The sequence below is a fragment of the Moschus berezovskii genome, chromosome 9, assembly GCF_049115385.1.
Source record: "Moschus berezovskii isolate FMDL1 chromosome 9, NW_MosBer_1.0, whole genome shotgun sequence".
Lineage (NCBI taxonomy): Eukaryota > Metazoa > Chordata > Mammalia > Artiodactyla > Moschidae > Moschus > Moschus berezovskii.
Window position 1 is genome coordinate 74,997,361 of NC_142468.1, and position 21,745 is coordinate 75,019,105.

Below are 21,745 nucleotides of genomic sequence, written 5' to 3' on the forward strand. Positions count from 1 at the left end.
GGGAGAGGTAGAATGGGATTTGAGCTCTTTGAAAGCCAAATACCCAGAGAATTGTAATTATTTGACCTGTCTGTCAGGCCCTGGAGGCCCCACTTGCAAAGGTATCTTTACTTGACTTAATTGGAAACTGCCTAGTGTGAAAAGCCCTGTTGAAAACAATTAGAGGCAATTGATTATTTTTGTGGCCGCCTGAGGCAGTGGATAGCAATTGGGGCTCACAATAGGTTAAACAAAAAGCTTAAAAAGGAGACTGCAGAATGACATTTTGGGGGGCTTTGAAAAACTTCAACATATTACTGGGAATCTAGAAAATCAAATCATGTATTGGACTGTGTGCCTGCCCAAGGCTGTGAACAAGCTCAGGAAGAATCTGAGCAGGCCATAACGTCTTACCTCAGGCTGACCCTGAGGCTCTGCACAGGCAGAAAGCAAAGGCAGGGCTGTCAGCTGCCTGGCTGAGTGTTGAAGGTGTGCCCCAATATTCACATAAAGCCCCTCAGCAAAGACTGGAAGGCTTATTGGTTCCAAGTGTTTGAGGAAATTACTGTTCAGCTATTAGCTGAACACTAAGCTAGCCAAGCAGAGGCTTGAGTGGCTATACAGAACACAAAATATAGACTTTACACAATTAGCTTGAAAAAGTTTCTAAAGAATGAAATAAATATTAACAAACAGCAGCAACAACAAATCCTAGGGAGGGGGAGAGAGACTGATTTCAAAAGTCACCACATCATATTATTTAAAATGCCCACTTTTGAACAGAAAATTGAAACATGCAAAAAATAAAATCCAAGAAAGTATGGCCCATACATAAGAAAAGAAACAGTCCCCTAGAAAGCTCAGACATTAGACAAAAGCTTCATCAACGTTTTAAATATGTTCAAGAACTGAGAAAAACCGTTTCTAAAGAATCGAAGGAAAATAGAATGAAATCTCACTAAATTTGTAATGTCAGTAAAGAGATAGAAATTACTGTAAAAAATAGAAATTTTGAAGCTGAAGAGTATTATAAGTAAAATAAAAATTTTACTAGAGGGGCTGCACAGCAGATTTGAGCCAGCAAAAGAAAAATTAAGAAACCTTTACCTAGACTGATATGAGAGAAAGACTACTAAATCCAGGAAAAGAGGGAAAATAGTACTATGAAACTTACAGAAATAAATAGGACTATAAGAGAATACTATGAACAACTGTGTGCCAACCAATTAGATAACTGAAGAAATGGACACATTTCTAATATAAGAAAGTCTGATTCCATTTTTTTGATGTTTGACTACTAAAATCTTTCACGTCTCTCTCTTCCCCTTATGCCCCACATCTGATAAAGCTGATAAGAAAGCCCAGGTTCTCTTTCATTTGCCTCGGATGAGATGATTAAACTTATTTAATCATCTTATTTGGGCCCATCTCCTCCAGGTGGGACCTCTCATCCCAGCATCATTCTCTAACCACCATAAAACCTCCATGTCAGCTTCCTTCTCCTGCTCTCTCAAGCCATTTTTCAGACCAGGTTGGGAGGTGTTTTTCAGAACAGGTTGCCCTGTTCTCTACAGAAAGCCTCTTTATTTAAGTAATAAATCTTTTCGTATACTCTTGGGATGTTTATGGTGTTTTCGGTCTGAACCAAACTTTAGGTAAGGTCCATTCTGTTTATGCAGGTGTTCACAACACCTAGAAACACACAAACTCCTGAAACTGACTCAGGAAGAAATAGATATTTGAACAGAATTACTACAAATAAATGAGATTGAATTCATAATAAAAAACTTTCCACAAAAAAAAGCCAAGACCCTAAGCTTCACTGGTGAATTTTACCAAATATTTAAAGAATTAATACCAATTCTTTATACCTCTTCTAAAAAAAAAATAGAAGCACTTTCTATCTCATCCTCTGTACCCTGACAACCGAAACCAGACAAAACATCATAAAAGAAAACTATAGACAAACATCTCTTATAGAGATGCAAAAATGCTCAGCAAAATAAGTAGGTGAGTCCAGCAACATATAAAAAAGATTATATACCATGATTGAGTGAGATTTGCCCCAGGAGTTTTAGGTTGGTTTAATCATAAATCAATGTAATAAAACATTAATAGAATATAGAAAGAAAAAAACCCATACAGTCATACGGAAAAAACACACTTGACAAAATACAACATCTTTTTGTGATACAATCACTCAAAACACTAGGAATAAAAGGGAATTTCTGTAACCCAATAAAAAGGCATCTATGAAAAACCAATAACTGACATTACTTAAAGGTGAAAGAAAGACTGAAAACTTTCCCTGTTAGGATATCTTTACCACTTCTTTTCAATATTGTACTTAAGGCCCAGTAATTAGGCAAGGAAGGGAAAATAAAGTCATCCAGATTAGAAAGGAAGAAGTAAAACTATCTCTATCTTCAGACAACATAAACTTGTATGTAGAAATCCTAAGGAATTGACAAAAAAAAAAAAAAAATTAGCATTGTCTTAGTCCATTCAGGGGCTTCTTTCGTGGCTCAGTGGTAAAGAATCATCATGCCAACTCAAATTGATCCCTGGGTTAGGAAGATCCCCTGGAAAAGGAAACGGCAACCCACTCCAGTATTCTTGCCTGGGAAATCCCAAGGACAGGGGAGCCTGGTGGCTGCTGGGGTCCATGGAGTCACAAAGAGTCAGACACAACTGAGCAACAGTCCATTCAGGAACTGTAACAAAATACCATAGACTAGGTGGCTTATAAACACCAAACATTATTTCTTACAGTTTGGGAGGCTGGAAAGCCAAGTTCAGGGTGCTGTCATGGTCTGGTGAGGGCCTGCTTTCAGGTCCCCAATTTTTCATTGTGTCCTCACAGGGGGAAAGGGGCTAGGGATATTTCTGGAGCCCCTTTTATAAGGCACTAATTTAATTCATGAAGTTTCCACTCTCCCAAAGGCCCCACCTACTAATTCCATTATATTTGGGGGTTAGGATTTCAACCTAGGAATTTGGGGTGATGGGTGGACACAAACATTCAGACCATAGCAAAAACTAATATCAAAGTAATGGGTACAAGATCAATATTCAAAAATTAACTGTCAGCTATACACTAGCAATAAAAAATCTGAAACAAACTTAAAAACTAATCATGTTTGCAATAGCATCAAAAGAATAAAATACATAGGAATACATTTGACAGAGGAAGTTTTAAAATAAAACTATAAAACATTGTTTAAAGAATTTCAGTTCAGTTCAGTCGCTCAGTTGTGTCCGACTCTTTGCGACCCCATGAATCACAGCATGCCAGGCCTCCCTGTCCATCACCAAATCCCAGAGTTCACTCAAACTCATGTCCATCAAGTCGGTGATGCCATCCAGCCATCTCATTCTCTGTCATCCCCATCTCCTCCTGCCCCCAATCCTTCCCAGCATCAGAATCTTTTCCAGTGAGTCAGCTCGTCACATGAGGTGGCCAAAGTATTGGAGTTTCAGCTTTAGCATCAGTCCTTCCAATGAACACCCAGGATTGATCTCCTTTAGAATGGACTGGTTGGATCTCCTTGCAGTACAAGGGACTCTCAAGAGTCTTCTCCAGCACCACAGTTCAAAAGCATCAATTCTTCGGCGATCAGCTTTCTTCACAGTCCAACTCTCACATCCATACATGACCACTGGAAAAGCCATAGCCTTGACTAGACGGACCTTTGTTGGCAAAGTAATGTTTCTGCTTTTTAATATACTATCTAGGTTGGTCATAACTTTCCTTCTAAGGAGTAAGCATTAGCCAACCTTTTCACTCTCCTCTTTCACTCATCAAGAAGCTTTTTAGTTCCTCTTCACTTTCTGCCATAAGGGTGGTGTCATCTGCATATCTGAGGTTATTGATATTTCTCCCAGCAATCTTGATTCCAGCTTGTGCTTCTTCCAGCCCAGCGTTCCTCATGATGTACTCTGCATATAAGTTAAATAAGCAGGGTGACAATATACAACCTTGACGTACTCCTTTTCCTATTTGGAACCAGTCTGTTGTTCCATGTACAGTTCTGACTGTTGCTTCCTGACCTGAATACAGGTTTCTCAAGAATTTAGAAAACACCTAAATAAATAGAAAGATACCTTGTGTTCATAAATTAGAATTAATATTGCTATACCAATTCTACACAATCTTTATCAAAATCCTAATTGGCTTCTTTGCAGAAATTAACAAGCCAATTTACGTGAAAATGCAAAGGGCCCAGAATAGCCAAAACATTCTAGAAAGAAAGACAAAGTTAACAGACTCACACATTCTGGTTTCAAAATTTACACAATGAATTGTTACAAGGTGAACACTCTTTTTTAACGATCATTAGGTTAAGAAATAATAATTTTTCCAGTCTCCCCAAAAGCCCTCCTAGGCCCCAGCCCAACTTTACACACTTTTTCACATCACAGTAACAGTCAAACTTTTATAGTAATTTCTTCTTTCCATATCTTTTGAGCCAGATACATCCAACTTGAATGTAGAAGTTTATTACTAAGCACAATGACAGCAGAAGTTTAAACATGGGAGTGACTTTTGAGTAGATAACTATTGTTTATTTCTTTCATCTCTTTTCTATACATTTTTAAAGAATTACCCTTCCCTCATTTTATGTGGGGCCATCTAGGCTTCTTATCATTGTATGTTTTGTCCCTATTCCCTCTCTAGGCGTAGGGGTGGTTAAGACCACAGTAGAAAATCAGAATACTCATTCCACTTGGCCACCATGATTGACTTTAGAAATGGGCTTGAAACCAAGCCGAGTCCATAGAATCTTCCTTAACATTTGAATATGGAAGCTGGGAGATCTATTTCCTTTTCTAGGATCACAAGTCATAATAAGCCTGTAGAGCAAAATCTGCTGACAGCCATCTTTCCCAAATGTATGGAAATTCTGAAGAATGAAGCTTCCACACAGAAAAGTAGAGTCAAAAAGACGAACTGAATGTCTTGACAGATTCCCCTCGGCTTGCCCCCTCCTGGATCAGGCTATGATGGAAGTCAGGCCAATCTCTGAATCATCTCATATTAGTTGTGTATTGCTCTATGAATTATGCCAAACATTAGTAGCTTTAAACTAACATTTACTATCTCACATATGTTCAGATAGGGATCTAGGACTAAGCTGGATGTATCTGGCTCAAAATCTTTCATGAGCTTGTAGTCAAGGTGTCAGCAGGGGCTAAGGTCATCTTAAGGCTGACCAGTGCTATAGAATCTGTTTCTGATATGGTTTATCCACATGGCTGTTGGCTGGAGGCCTCAGCTCCTCACAATGTGGACCTCTCTTCATAACATAGTAGTTGGCTTCCTTCAGGAAAGTAATCTCAGAGAAAGCAAGGGAGAAGCCACCATACCTTTCATGACTTAGCCTCCAAAGTCATATACCTTTATTTTTACTTTATTCTATTAGACAGAAGCCATGCCATGGACTGTAGCCTGCTAGGCTCCTCTGTCCCTGGGACAGATTTTCCCAGGCAAGATTCTTTCCAGGCAAGAATACTGGAGTGGGTTGCCATTTCCTTCTTAAGGGGATCTTCCCAACGCAGGAATCAAACCTGAGTCTCCTGCATGGCAGGCAGATTCTTTACCAACTGAGCTATGAGGGAAGCCCCTATTAGAAGCAAGTCACTAAATTTGCCCTCAATCAAGAGGAGGGTTTTCAGACTTTAACTTTTTAAGGGAGAAGTATCAAGGAGTTTAAAAACTGGCACACTTGCAGCTACATAAATAAATTCCTCTTTTTGGTTTAATTTGTATTGGATTTATGTCACTGAAAACTCAGAGTCCTGACCAACATCTATATCTTAATCACTCAGGAAGATTTAGATGTTGTAATCTATTGCTTTTACTCTAGCTGGTTCATCTCTCAGGATCTAATGCAATCACAGCAGTGTTACTTTCACTGTCTTACATATGTATCACCAGTAAGTAACAAAACTGGTCTATAGAAGGCTAGACCATAACATATAGCAGAGGAAACTTACTTTCCAATAGGTCCAGAGCATGACCTTTTTCATAGGATCTAATATTTAGTGCCATGGAGAGATCTGTTATATTACCTTCTGATTTATTCTCCAAATCTCAAATTCAGGCATCCTTTTTGTAGGGTAAAATTTGGGAATCTATTTTCAGTTAGACAAAGAAAATGTCTTATTAGCACTTGTTCACCTTTAAGGCTTCAACAAGAGAATATTAATGCTGAAGATTCTAAATATCACATTTTTGTAAATTTATGCCAGTAAAGCAAAGTGTGCTTTGAATGAAAGGGACCATCAGTTCAGTTCAGTTGCTCAGTTGTGTCTGACTCTTTGTGACCCGATGGACTGCAGTTATGGAAGGGACCATAAACCATGAAAAAAATTGTACTTTGAGTTACATTTATAAACTAATTGACTAGAACAGTTATTATAAATTTTTAAAACTAAGTTTTAAAAAATATATCAGTGAATGTTCTTGGTTATAAATAACAGAATCCACTCTAGGTAGCTTAATCATAAAAGACTATACAAAAAGTTATCAGATAGCTCACAGAATCTCTGCAGGGTCAAGAATATAAAATCCAGAAATGATCTAGGTGTCTTCAACACACCACGGGGTTATTGTAGAAAAATGCCACTGGTTTGCCCGTTATTCACTTCTTATGTCACTAGGGACCTATGTAGAAGCTGCAACCATGTTGCCCAAGGACTCCCTCTCCATGCTTAACAGAAGTTAGGAGTCTCGATAAATGGTTGCTGACTCAGGGTGGTTGCCTCTGCCTACAAGTCTAGTGTCAGATCTGTTCATTGGGACCTAGTGCAAAGTATTAACTTCTTGGGAGTCTGAGAAGTACAAGTGTTTAGCTTTCTATGCTATATAGTACAGGAGACAATCTAAAAGGATATTGGAATAGATGTCCAAGTAATTCATAAACACAGGGGTTGGAAAAAAAAATTTAAAGGCTTCTATTGAAAAAAACTTGTCTCATCTCTTCTACCTAACTCTCCTCAATATCATTTCTCAGGATCAACTCTTTTTAATTAGTTTTGTCTGTTTCTTCTGCATCTATTTTTCCTGTTTCTTATATTTAATTTTACATATTATCTGTCATCAAAGTACTATGGGAAGGAATCTTCAGCTCATTCATTTTCCACTTTGCTCATTCCATCCTGTTGTGTTGTTCAGTTACTAAGTTGTGTCAGACTCTTTGTGACCCCATGGACTGCAGCATGCCAGACTGTCTTCCACTATCTCCCGGAGTTTGCTCAAATTTATGTTTATTTAGTCAGTGATGCTATCCAACCTACCAACACAATTATATCACAAATTTTGCTTACATCAATAAACAGTTCATATTGTTATGACAATTATTATTTACTGCTGAAATTACTTTCCCTTGTTCAATTTTTTAAGGTTTTTTTTTTAATATGGACCATTTGTAAAGCCTTTATTGAATTTGTTACAATATTGTTTCTATTTTACGTTTTTTGCTTTGTGACCACGAGGCATGTGGAATTCTAACTCCCCAATGAGGGATCAAACACTCAATCCCTGCATTGGAAGGCAGAGTCTTAACTGGACCACCAGGGAAGTCCCATCCTTATTCAATTTTTTGAGGAGATCCAACCAGTCCATTCTAGAGGAGATCAATCCTGGATGTTCATTGGAGGGACTGATGCTAAAGCTGAAGCTGCAATACTTTGGCCACCTCATGCGACGAGTTGACTCACTGGAAAAGACTCTGATGCTGGGAAAGGTTGGGGGCGGGAGGAGAAGGGGACGACGGAGAATGAGATGGCTGGATGGCATTACCGACTCTGTGGACATGAGTTTGAGTGAACTCTGGGAGTTGGTGATGGACAGGGAGGCCTGGCGTGCTGTGATTCATGGGGTCGCGGAGAGTTGGACATGACTGAGTGACTGAACTGAACTGAACTGAACTGAGAATTATTTGATCTTTCTTTATTCACAGGGTATTCATATATATGCATATACCCTTATCCTTATTTTTATATACTCCATTAGTTTTTTTATGTTCATGATAGTGATTTTAGGTGTTCAAATATTTCAAAGAATGTATTAGTTCCATTTTGTTCACTGAAGAACTCCTTTTCAGGACTCTCTACTTAACTAGCCTCAGTGTGGACTGGTTGTTCTTTGTTGGAGAGTTCTTTGAGTCCTTGTGCATTTTTAGATGTCTCTTGTTTCTCCCCCCTTTATTTATAGAGTCAATGAGCATAAAATTTTAAGGCCCTCAGAATTTTTAAGACATTCCTCCATCATTATCTGTGTTCTGCCATGCCTTTAAGAAGTTCAATGGAATTCTAATTTTTCTCTCTGGAAACAATTAGAGTTTTCATCTCTTGTGTTCTAAAAATTCACACACAAATGACGTGCTTTGATGTTGAGTTTCTCCTTAATTTTTGATAGGCACTCCATGTATCCTTTTAATCTATAGAATCATGTCCTTCAGTTCTGAGACATTTTCCTATGTAACCTCTTTCTTAATTTCTTCTCCACATTTTTTTTCTGGTCTCTCTTTCTAGAAATACTATTAGTCAGATATTAGACATCTCAGCAGAGAAGGCAATGGCACCCCACTCCAGTGCTCTTGCCTGGAAAATCCCATGGACGGAGGAGCCTGGTAGGCTGCAGTCCATGGGATCGCTAAGAGTCAGACACGACTGAGCGACTTCACTTTCACTTTTCACTTTCATGCATTGGAGAAGGAAATGGCAACCCACTCCAGTGTTCTTGCCTGGAGAATCCCAGAGATGGGGGAGCCTGGTGGGCTGCCGTCTATGGGGTCACATAGAGTTAGACATGACGGAAGGAACTTAGCAGAAGCAGCAGACATCTTAGACTAATCCTCTTAGTTTCTTATATTTTCACTTCTATTTCAGAGTTTTTTGTTTTCTAGTGATTTCCTGAATGCACTACTAAAACTCTTTTGTGGCAAGCAGATTTGTAAGTGGTGCTTATCATGTTTTAGGTCATTCCACCAGAAAAACCATTTACTGATATTCAGATGTTTACATGGTACCCTCCCCTTCAGTGTGGCTGGGTCCTAGAACGCGATTCTAATCAATGGAATGTGACTAGGTGTATAGAATCCATATGATCATCACATGAGTGTGACTGCATAAAAGTGTAGCTCCCATCTTTCTGGGATCTTTTTCTCTTCCCATTGGTGACTTCGAAGAGACAAGCTGCCATGAATGCTACAACTGTAAGAAAATGAATTTTACAGGCTACTTGAAGGAGCTTAGAATTGGATCCTCCCCCAGTAAAGCTCTGATCAGAACCTAGTTCTGGCTAACACACTTATTGTTAGCTGTGTCCTCTGCTGAGGATTTCACAAGGCAAGTTGTGCCTAGACTCCTGACCTACAGAAGCTGTGAGTTAAAAAATGTATGATTTTTAAGCCATTGAATTTGTGGTAATTAGTTTTGCAGTATATAAAATTATATATTTTCCTACGAATTTTAAATTTGGGCTATTATGTTTATCGTTTCTAAAGTCTCTTTTGCTTATTATCCACTCTCTCTTAAAGTAATGTCCTATTCTTGTTTCACAGATGTGATATCTTTTTCCTTTGTTAATTTATTTCTTGTTCTCTCTATTGTTTCTGTTTAACTCTAGCTTTTTGGGTATGTGTGTGTGTTTAATTTCTAGCTTTCCTAAGACGTTGGTTGATCTTTAGTGGTATTTCATATTTAACAGTGACATTCAAATAAGCTGATGAGATCTGTATGTGGGAACAGCCAATGAATTGGTATTCTTCACTGCAAAGTAATCTACTAGTGAGGCAACCTTTTCATTGGAGAACTCCCAGATATCAGTATTTAATAATCTTTTCTCTGGGGCCATTCAATTTCCCCAAAGACCCTGTTATCTTTTTCTGGACACTACTAGTCTTCTGTGAGGGAGAAAAAGGATGGGTGAGTTCTTTATTTAGCACAAACTTCAGTTCAGTCGCTCAGTCGTGTCCGAATCTTTGCGATCCTATGAACCGCAGCATGCCAGGCCTCCCTGTCCATCACCAACTCCTGGAGTTCCATGTCCATTGAATCGGTGGTGCCATCCAACCATCTCATCCTCTGTCATCCCCTTTTCCTCCTGCCCTCAATCTTTCCCAACATCAGGGTCTTTTCCAATGAGTCAGCTCTTCGCATCAGGTGGCCAAAGTATTGGAGTTTCAGCTTCAACATCAATCCTTCCAAAGAACACCCAGGACTGATCTCCTTTAGGATGGACTGGTTGGATCTCCTTGCAGTCCAAGGGACTCTCAAGAGTCTTCTCCAACACCACAGTTCAAAAGCATCAATTCTTCTGCGCTCAGCTTTCTTTATAGTCCAACTCTCACATCCATACATGACACAAAGACCTTCATTTATTTCTTTTCTTTTTAGCTCCAGTTTTTAGTTGACCTAGTTTCCTGAATTCAGAGGTTTCTAGGTTACTTTCTTAAAAAAAACAAATTTTTAAGGGTCAAGTTAAATCAGGTATTCCTGGTGTTCCAGTTATCTCTTGTTGCATGAAAAAACACTCTAAAACTTAGTGGCTTTTAAACTTACTATCTCTCATTGTTCTGTGCATTGACTGAACCCAGGTGTTTGTATGTATGTTCAGTCACTAAGCCACGTCCAACTCTTTGAGACCCCCTGGACTGAAGCATGCCAGGCTTCCCTGTCCTTTACTGTCTCTAGGAGTTTGCTCACACTCGTGTCCATTGAGTTGGTGATGTCATCCAACCATCTCATCCTCTGTCTCTCCTTTCTCCTCCTGCCCTCAGTCTTCCCCAGCATCAGGATCTTGGCCTGTTAAGTGATTCTTAATTGGGATAGAGGTTTCTCATGCTAAAACAGTCAGATCACACTTGGGACTGGAATCATCTGAAGGCTCAACTGGTATAAATGTGCCAGTGACTCCCTCAGATGTTTGGCAGTAGATACTGGCTACAATGGAAGCTTAGTTTCAAGTGATCCTTTAATGTGTCTTAGGCTTCTATGAACATAGTGGTTAGGTTCCAAGAAAAAAAAAGGAGGAAGCTGCCAGTTTCCTGAAAACTGCACTGTGCGACTCCTACCATTGTCAGCTGGTCAAAGCAAACTAGACCTGCCCAGATTCAAGAAAGGGTGTGTCCCTACCTCTTGATGAAAACAGTGTCAAGTAATTTGTGACCATGTTTAACTTACCACACCTGACTTTCCTGGCTGGGAAGGGACAAGGGGGTTCAGCTCTTCTGCATGTGGACTTAGATTCCATCTCCTTGTGTTCAGCCTTGCAAATTGCTGAGCCATCTCTCTTCTGATGTATCTTGCCTCTGAGCCTTGATTCTCTTAGGATTTTTAATTCAGTTTGAAACTTCTTCCGTTGTGATGTCAATGTTCACTCTCCTGTCTGCCACCCATTTCCTAAAATATTTACTGAAATCACTCAATTGCTATTGTCTCTTTTTTTCTTATTCTTTGTCTTTGTATGGCCATACCCTTTTACAGTTTTTACCTTCATTTTAGAGGATTTCCACAAGAAAGAAATGATGTGGTGCATTTTTTTGAGTTCAACAAAAAATTATACCCCTTGTTACTCGTTAGCAAGATGACTTTGCAGAGTGCTTTAAAATTTACTTTTACATACATCATATTGTTTGATTCTCATTAATTTTGAAAGAAAGGCAGGACAGATATCTAAATTATCTCTATTTTAGAGGTGAATAAGCTGAAATCAGAGACACAAAATGATTTGTACAGTGTTGCACATTTAAATCCTCTAGGGAAATGTTCTGGAATTAAGTCTAAAGGACAAGGGCAAGTCAAAACTTGCTTTTTTATTTGAGGGGGAGGTTGCTGTACATGGAGTTCAGAAAAAATAGAATTTGTATAGCACTGAAGCAGTCATGTCACAATCCAGAATTTTTATATAAATGGGTAGTTGTGGTGGGTGGGTCAGGAACCTATTTAGTAATGAAGTAGGAAGATTTTCACGACCTGGCTCAGCTTCCTAGTCAGGCCACACTGGTGATTTTGTTCACTTGATCCACATGCTGGGATGTGAGAATATTTTCCCACGTCTCTTCACAGGAGCCCATTTTGGCTGTTCTTAGGGTAGTGACTGAGTTTCAAAGAGGAAGATCCTATAATGTCTCCCAGGCATACTACAAAGGAAATATAAGTCAGCAGACAGTTGGATCTGGATCCGGGCCAGGATAACTCGACTCTTCTTGTAGAAGGTGCCATGGGATCTCTAGTGATGGCAGGTGATGGAAGAAGAGGGTCTCCTCAGCTTTATGTCTTGCCTGAAAGATGATAACCATGCTAATAAATTTAGTGCCACATTCTTTACAGTGTGCTCATCCGACCCCTAGAATAAGGCCATAAACCATAATGGGGTCCATGATGCTTTCAATTATTAGACATTCATTTCTGCTCTTCAATTTCTTTCTATGCTGCCCAAATTTGGCTTTATTGATGTGCTTTCTGGAGGCATGGGAGAGGGCAGGGGTGGGAAAAAAAGGCCTACTTTTTAGAAATCTGAGAAAAAGTATATGTTTATCAATATAAAACCTAGGCTCTCTAATGGGGGAAAACCATAACATTTTGTCTTTGTATCCACAATAAATACATAAACATATCATAATGAACAGAGCCTATTTGTAGGCATTCCTGGGTCTTTTCAGAGCCATAGGCTATTTTATGTTATCACCACCCTCATTAAGAGAAGTATTTAGTTTTTCTTTTAGTAGATAGAAGTTAGGATTTGTGTAACCCTATTTCTCAGGCTTTTCTGAGAGCAGGAAGGAATCCAGGAAAGAGTTTATGGGATGTGGCACAGAGCCCCAGAGAGAGGCCGAGTTTGTCAGGAAAAAAGCAAAAAGAAAAGTCAGGGCTAAAAGAAGATACTTTATTTGGGTTTCTTGCCTTGATATTCAGCACTGAAAAATTACCTTTCCAGTTCTTTGAAGCAAAGCTGGAAAGGTTAGTTTCATCCCTGCTGGTCTCTCCCTCTACATTTTATTAAACCTTTCAACTCTTCCTTGCCTTTCCAGACACACTGTCAAAACTTGAATATCAGATCCATACCACAATCTCACTTCTGATGTTCACTCATGATTCAAGTGAAACTGGACAGTATTCTCAAAACAGAATTAAAGAACCATTAATGTTAATGAAATACTAAATGTAAAGATTCCAACTCCCCCCAGAAACTGAAGACCCTTTGATATCCTACTCTGAGATCTCACTGTGAAATAAAATTAAAATTTCCCCATTTACTCTTATCTTTCACCCAGGATTCTGTTTGTGAATGACAGTCTTTCATCAGCAAAAAAAAAAAAAAAAAAAAAAAGGCATACTCAGGGACAAATGAACAAAAATTACAGAAGAGACTCCAGTCTCTTGGAGAAGATTATCAGCTAGGAGTACTCCAAATCTCTTGATGATTCTCTTCTTTTTAACTTTTGGTTGGCCAAGAACCTTTCACCTGAAAGCCTGGGATAGGGGAGAATAGATGAGGAGAAGAGAAGACAAAATTTTGATTTGTTTTGGAAGTTTCCAGAAGGCCCTCAATGGAGAAGACCAAAATTAGGAGGACATTGGGGTGGAAGGGAAATAGACAAAGGACTGAATAATATCAATCTGTGGGGATCCTTCAGTAGAAACCTGGTCCGCTACTTGAGAGTGAGTGGGGAGTTAGTGTTTAATGGGGACAGAGTTTCAGTTTAGGAAGGTGAAAAATTTGGGAGACAGATGATGGGGAGAGCTGCACAGCAATGTGCATGTACTTAGTGTCACTGAAATGTCCAGTTAAATATGGTTCAAACAGTATGTTTTATGTTGTGTGACTTTTACCACAATAAAATTTTATTTTTTTATAAAAAGAGAGTGAGCCATGTTAGTAGTTGAAGAATGCTGCTGGGAGCTTTGTGTGATGTACCCCACACAGAACTCCTGTTCCCATTTCTGCAGTTGTTTCTAGACTCTTGGGGGTGATGAACAGGAGAGGAGAGAGAGGGTGGTGTTGAGGTGCCAGAGAACTGGAAAAAATTCTTAATTATGGTGCTTACCTGTCTACTTGCTCCCCTCAAACAATCTGGGAGAAAAATACCCTGCGTTTTGTGTTATTAGCTCATGAAAACCAATGAAATTAGAGCCAAGCACCCAGGTGGCATAGTGGTAAAGAATGTGCCTGCCAATGAGGAGACGTTTAAGTTTGATCCCTGGGTTGTGAAGATCCCCTGGAGTAGGAAATGGCAACCCACTCCAGTATTCTTGCCTGGAAAATCCCACGGACAGAAGAACCTGGCAGGCTACAGTCCCTGGGGTCGCAAGAGTCAGGCACGACTGAGCATAAGCATTGACTAAGTGAAGAGTTCCTAGTTTTGAAAATTAACGATGGCCTCTAAATTGCTGTAATTCCCTCAACAATACTACAAGGGAGAGCTTATTCATGTAATTTAGAACTGAATCTTGTATAGGGTTTGTACAGACATTAAGCAAATTGCACAGTCGACAACTGTAAAGTTGACCTTTCTTTCAAAACTGTTTTTATGAAACATTTATGGTGGGCTTCCCTGCGGGAGACCTGGGTTCGACCCCTGGGTTGGGAAGATCCCCTGGAGAAGGGAATGGCTATCCATTCCAGTATTCTGGCCTAGAGAATTCCATGGACTATATAGTCCATGGGGTCACAAAGAGTCAGACACAACTGAGCGACTTTAACTTCACATAGTGGGACAAACCTGTGCTTTTATAACCAAAATGGAGGAAAATAAGCACATGAGTTTTCAACTAAACATTGTTGCTGCTGCTGCTGCTGCTGCTAAGTCACTTCAGTCGTGTCCGATTCTGTGTGACCCCATAGACAGAAGCCCACCAGGCTCCCCTGTCCCTGGGATTCTCCAGGCAAGAACACTGGAGTGGGTTGCCATTTCCTTCTCCAATGTGTGAAAGTGAAAAGTGAAAGTGAAGTCGCTCAGTCGTGTCCGACCCTTAGCGACCCCATGGACTGCAGCCTACCAGGCTCCTCCATCCATGGGATTTTCTAGGCAAGAGTACTGGAGTGGCTTGCCATTGCCTTCTCCGAAACATTGTTACTCGGTTTTAAAATGTGATTTGGGCAAAACAGATCCGAATAATCTAACGTGGATATACATTCTCAATTATGAAGCTAGCTTTGCAAACCGAAAGTTCTCGCTTTGGGGGAGGGGACTGCAGAAGAGAGGTCAGTGGACTGGACCACATGATGACAACGTGGTCATGGCTTTGAGCCTTGAAGGCCTTGCACATGACCAGAGAGGCATAGGGTTGAACTTCTCAGTATATATTTAGGTGATCCTGTGGAACTTGTTTATTTTCAAAAGTACTAGGTTTGACTGATTCATCCAACATGCTTCCCTAGGACTAAAAAGCCCTGTTCGCTAGACCCCAAATCGGAGAGAGTGGGTGTATCTAGTGATTGGTAGGTAATGTGATCTGCCTTTTGTAGCAAGCCAGAAGCCAGATGTCCCCTCCCCTTTGATCTGAATAACACTTTAGGCTGCAGACAATAAGATTGGTTTTAAATTTATTGTCTCTTTGATTTCTTCATTCTAATGCTTTTTAAATTCTTTACACAAGACAGGGCTATATATAGGCAACTGGGGTGCTTCAATGGAGGCCAAAAAAATGCCAGTAGCTTTTGAGAAGTGCTGGGCAGAGGCTCGTGCATATTTCTCTGCAAGAAAACAAAGACAACTTGTGGGTAGGAACCTTTTTCTTTTCCAGGCGTTTTACTCCAAAAGAAAGTTTCCCACTCCTGGTTCCAGCCAGATTTGTGAAAAAGATCCTTGCAGAACTCTCCTCTTAGCAAAAGCACTAAAGCAGAAGAATGTTAGGTGAAGGAACCTAACAGGAGAATGTCTTCCTCCACGAAGCTCTCTATAACCTTCACCGCAGTTAATAATTTATTCCTGTCCTTGGTGGTGGAGCCTGTGTGAGGCTGTCAGCTGAGGAGGCCACAGGCTTTATTTCATTAGCTCTGTTGAGGGTGGAGATGTAAAGGTCTGAATCCAACTTCACTCCCTGAGAAGGGTTAAATTATTAAGTATTTGGGAATCTCCTTCAACTAAGTGAGCAATATTGACCAGGTCATCAAATGGGTAAAAATACTTGGTCCAGTTCCTCCCCCAAAATGGATCAAACCGCAGAAAACTGCCCTAAGAAGCCCGCCTGTTCTAGGAAGAGCACCAAGGATGGCAGTAAAAGAGGTTCACGTCTCCACATGTTTGCAGTTCAGCTTTGTGATCTTGAGTAAGTCATGGCTTGCCTTCATCTCCGTTTTTTGAGCTAAAGGGATGAAGGTGTTCTTGGAGGCCTTATAACTAGTCTGAAAGGTGAAACCAGGACTGAGATCTCACAGTAGCTTCTCCAGCACTCTGTCTGCCTGGTAAGACCTGCCCTTGTCTCTCCGCTTGTGAGTTGTGAGGACCAGGGCTGGTTTTGTCTGTAGGGTGGCTTTGCAAATGGATACAGTCATTACAGCAAAATTCTGATTCTTCTCCCCAAGAATCCTCTGCGAACTTCTCCGCGAAGAAAGGACAAGCCATGCAAGTACTCAGTGAGGTGAGGAATAAGCAAACATCAAATGCTCGTTTTCCCTGCCTTCTGCGACTGCAGCTCACCTTTGCAGCGTGGGAGCAGAGTCCCAGAGAATTTGTGCAGCACATCCATCTGATTTTCCAGGCCATCTTCAATCAATTCCTTGGATATCAGGTATTAAGCTACAGAGCACTTTTTTTCCTCTCCTTTATGGTTATGAAATATGAAGGATAGCCACAGCTGAAGCTTTTAAGCCTGATGGGGATGGCTCCCTAGAGAGGCTCTTACAAACTTAGAGCATAGTCAGGAGGGGCTGTGAGGTTGGAAAAGCACTTAAAAAAAAAAATCCTGTGAAGTTAGCAACTACAGGATAATATCCTAACAGGCATACCTGGAGACAGACTCAGGACCAGTCATGGAACTGTTGATGTGGCTGGATTCGCTCATGTTTTAAAGAGAGGTGTCTTAAAGTAACTGCTTCAAGGTGTCCTTTCAGACCTCTCTCTTCGCTACACTTTCATCCTTTTTCAAGAAATCTTAGAATTCTTCCTATCTGAATGAAGACTTCCAATATGTTGAATGAATGACTAGCAGGTTCCAACTACATGATCAAATTGCTTTAAATGGCCTGAGAAAGAACCATATAGAGACCGTGGGATTTTCTCCCAAAGGCTCAGAACCTGTTTTTACTCATTTTCTGAGAGTGAGCCCCAATTCTTCCCTCTGACTCCCAGTCTGGCAGATAGAATGGGAGAATCGGGTGCTTTCCATGACAAGGTCTGGGCTACAGGTGACACAGTACTGTAAGCAGGGAATCAGGGTGCCACTTTAATTCTGCGTGAGGGAGAGATCACTGCTGGGAACGGAGGTTTACAGTTCAGGATGGTCTGTCCAGTCAGTCCTCGGATTCAAATGCATATGACATTGCAAAGGAGCCTGGAAATTCTGTTGTCAGGCCTTGTCCCAGTCAAAACACGAAGGTAGCTGGGGACACCATTTAAATTGAAATCCCCTGATGTATGTAGATAGCATGGGGATATTTAGACATGAATTTTAAAGTGTAATGAATATGCTAGTTCTACTGTCTTACAGTGTATAGCAACTTGTTCTTTCTAAAGTGCTGATGTCTGATCCCATTAGAGTCTCATCACTCCATGAGGTAGGGAGGTGAATGCACCTTCGGCAGATTGAGAGATCAACATTCTGAAAGGTCCAGTGACTTGCCTGAAGTCACCATGCAGAGATGTGACAAGAACCCAGCCTTACAAATTAGCCTTACCCAGCCTAATTTAACACTTTTGAAAATTTTTACTGGTTTATTTTTGCCTCATAGTAGGATCTGTGTTAGCCTTCAAGATTCCCTGGATTGGAATGAAATTGTGGCTTCTGTGCTTTGTTTCCTTTTGGTCCTTTTTAAGATGCCTTATATAAATACAGAAAAACACACAAAGCAAAGTTGAGTTTATTGAATCATTAGAAAACAAAGAATTACATGACACTGTCAGACCATGGAGGCTTTCTGTGCTGCCTGGGGAAGCTGTGTAGATATGAGACAGGATCCTGTGTTTACCTGGGTTCTACTCTTGGCTGGATGTTCTGCTGTCGCTGTTGTGAAATTCTTAATAATTTATGAACAAGGGACCCTATATTTCATTTTGCACTGGGCCTATAAATTATGTTTCTGGTCATGCTCCTACCTAGTCACGCCGCCTCCTCCAAAGTAACCATTATCCTAACTTTGATGGGCTAACTCTTCTGTATAGTTTTATCACCATAATATGCATATGTAAACATTATGGTTTATTTTACTTCTTTCTGGATTTTATATAAATGGAATAATATGGCATACTATTTTGTGTGTATGGCTTCTTTCAGCCTTGTGTGTGAGTTTTATCTGTTTTATTTGCAGCTGTCATTCATTCAGTTCAGTTCAGTTCAGTCGCTCAGTCGTGTCCGACTCTCCGCGACCCCATGAATCACAGCACGCCAGGCCTCCCTGTCCATCACCAACTCCCGGAGCTCACTCAGACTCAAGTCCACAGAGTCGGTGATGCCATCCAGCCATCTCATTCTCTGTCATCCCCTTCTCCTCCCGCCCCCAACCTTTCCCAGCATCAGAGTCTTTTCCAGTGAGTCAACTCATCGCATGATGTGGCCAGAGTATTGCAGTTTCAGCTTTAGCATCAGTCCTTCCAATGAACACCCAGGATTGATCTCCTTTAGAATGGACTGGTTGGATCTCCTTGCGGTACAAGGGACTCTCAAGAGTCTTCTCCAACACCACAGTTCAAAAGCATCAATTCTTCGGCGATCAGCTTTCTTCACAGTCCAACTCTCACATCCATACATGACCACGGGAAAAACCATAGCCTTGACTAGATGGACCTTGGTTGGCAAAGTAATGTCTCTGCTTTTTAATATATTATCAAGGTTGGTCATAACTTTCTTTGTATCATATTCTAATATCAATATATATCACAATATTTCATTATACTTTGGATGGAAATTTGAGTGTTTTTTTTTCCAGTTTTGGCTATTATTAATCAAGTTGCTATAAACATTGCTGTGTATGCATCCTTGTACAAAAATACATTCACTTCTGTTGAGCATTTTCTTAAGATGAAATGGCTAGGTCAGAAAGTATGTTTGCTCAGCTGTAGCAGATAATGCCATACTTTTCCTAAAGTAGCTTCTTCCCTGGTGGCTCAGAGGTTAAAGCATCTGCCTCCAATGCGGGAGACCCGGGTTCGATCCCTGGGTCGGGAAGATCCCCTGGAGAAGGAAACGGTAACCCACTCCAGTATTCTTGCCTGGAGAATCCCATGGACAGAGAAGTCTGGTAGGCTACAGTCCGCGGGGTCGCAAAGAGTCGGACACGACTGAGCGACGGAACGGAACGGAACAGCATAAGAGAACTTCCTCACTGCATTCTCATCAGCGATGGGTATTATCTATCTTTTAATTTCAACCCTTCTTGTGGTTGTATTAAATCATAGTGATAGTTCATTGTGATTTTAATTTGTATTTCCCTGATCAGTAATGAATCAGTACATTTTCATAACTGTATTGGCCATTTGAATAAACTAATTTGTCTAGTTTTTTACTGATTCTTTTTTTTTAATATTTATTTGGCTGTTTTGGGTCTTGGTTGAGACACGCAGGAGCTTTAGTTGTGCATGTGGGAACTAGTTCCCTGACCAGGGATGGAACCTGGGCCACCTGCATTGGGAGTTCAGAGTCTTAGCCACTGGGCCACCAAGGAAGTCCCATTTCTACTGATTGTTGTATTATAATATTTGGGGTCTTTTCATATGAATTTATTATGGGAGATCATTATGTATTCCGGACGGGAGTCCTTTATCAGAAATATGTACTGCAGATATCTTCTCCTGGTCTATGCCTAAAAAATATTGAAACCGTGGCTTGAATCCATTTCACCTGCCTTCACTAATCAAGGTAGTTTTAAGACTTGCATGTCCTCCAGGCAGCACATAGTTTAAGATGTTTGCTTGAGTTATTTTCCAGAAACTAGGAGTGTCAGCTGCATCTAATTTGACCTAAGCTGGTTAAGACTAGATGGGACCATCTATCCTCCAACTGGGCATGCTTCGAGTGTCTGCTTGGTAACCTTTTGCACGTGTAAAGGTCTCTAGCATAGTTACACCTTGGCATAATAATAGTTACCACACCTTTTCCTTTAAAATTTTTTTAAAAATATTTATTTATTTGGCCCTGCCAGGTCTTACTTGAGGCACATGGGATCTAGTTGCCTGGTCAGGGATCAAACCTGGGCCCCCCGCATTAGGAGCACAGTCTTAAATCCTGGAAAGTCCTGCCACACCTTTTCCCCATCACCTTTTCCCTTGTTCCCCACTGCCCAGATTAACCTGCTTCATTATTCGTTGTTCCATAAATACCTCAGCCCTTTGCCTGCGGGGAGGTGGATTTGAAATTTGTTTTCCCGTTTCCTTGCTTGGCTGCCTTGTGAATAAACCCTATCTTTGTAAACTTCCATGTCTCACTGTCTTGGCTTGCTGTATATGAGAAAGACAAACCTGGTTTGGTAAGAAATTTAGTGAGCCAATCAGGATGTAAGTACAGATGGTCATTTTGCCCGTGGTCTGTCAGCCCCTTGGTGGTATTGGGAGTCTGTGGATGAGTCTAAGCATCTGCCTGGTCTCTCTGTTCCAGGGACTGTCCTCAGGATTTCCCCAGTGAGGTGCCATTGACCTTGGGTACTTAGTTTTGTCTTACAGCAGAGAGATGGGTCTTGGGTTTCTGTGTTGGAAAGACATCTTTGGATGAGTAACTTGGTTAAAAAGCCTCTGTGCCTAGATTATTGTTGTGATCCCCATCAGAATGTGGGTTGGAGGCCCACCTGGTGGGACTTTGGTAGATGACATAAAAGGTTACAGCTGCTGAGGTACTCTGTACCCGGGTCAGAAGCCGGGGGCTCTGGTTTTTGGTTTTTCTTTGGTCTTTGTCCATCTGTGTCTGATTATCTTAATTGTTAAGAATTGGCTACTGGGGATATAGCTTCTTGGTGCTTGGAGCAAGGACCTTTAGAAAGATTTCGTTGTGACCACCTGGAAGCCAAGCCCCTTCAAAATGGGAAAGTTTAATCCTCTTTTTAAGCCACCTAGGTTGCATTCTCCGAAACTGGGTGACTTTCAGTTATGGTATCGTGCAAAAAACCAAAAATACGACACATAGACACAGACACACACACATTTTTGGTATCACGGCATGGCCACAATATCATTTAGACTTGGAGCAAAGTGCCTAAAAATGGATCCTTAAATTATGATACAATTTCGCAACCAGACTTATTTTGTAAATGAGAAGAAAAACGGGATGAACTATCTTACGGATCATCTTTTATGTAATTAGAACACGTCTGTTTTGCCTGATTCCAGTGAAACGGAGGCCAGCCTGCTGTTAGTTCAGTTTGTTCCTTCCCCACTCTTGTATGATAGTGAGGCTGCTCCTTCCCTGCCCGGAGCCTGAGCTACAGCCTTGGGCTTGTCCTCTTCCCCCAGTCTCTGAGGATCAAGAAATAGAAATAGTCTCCCCTCTCAAAGGTGCAAGCGCACTTAATTTGGCCAGAGAGTTATCTAAACTTAGATGGGGTAATATCCACTTAAGGCAAATCACACACGTTGGGGGTGTGAATGCTGAAGCTGGGCAGCCCACAGGA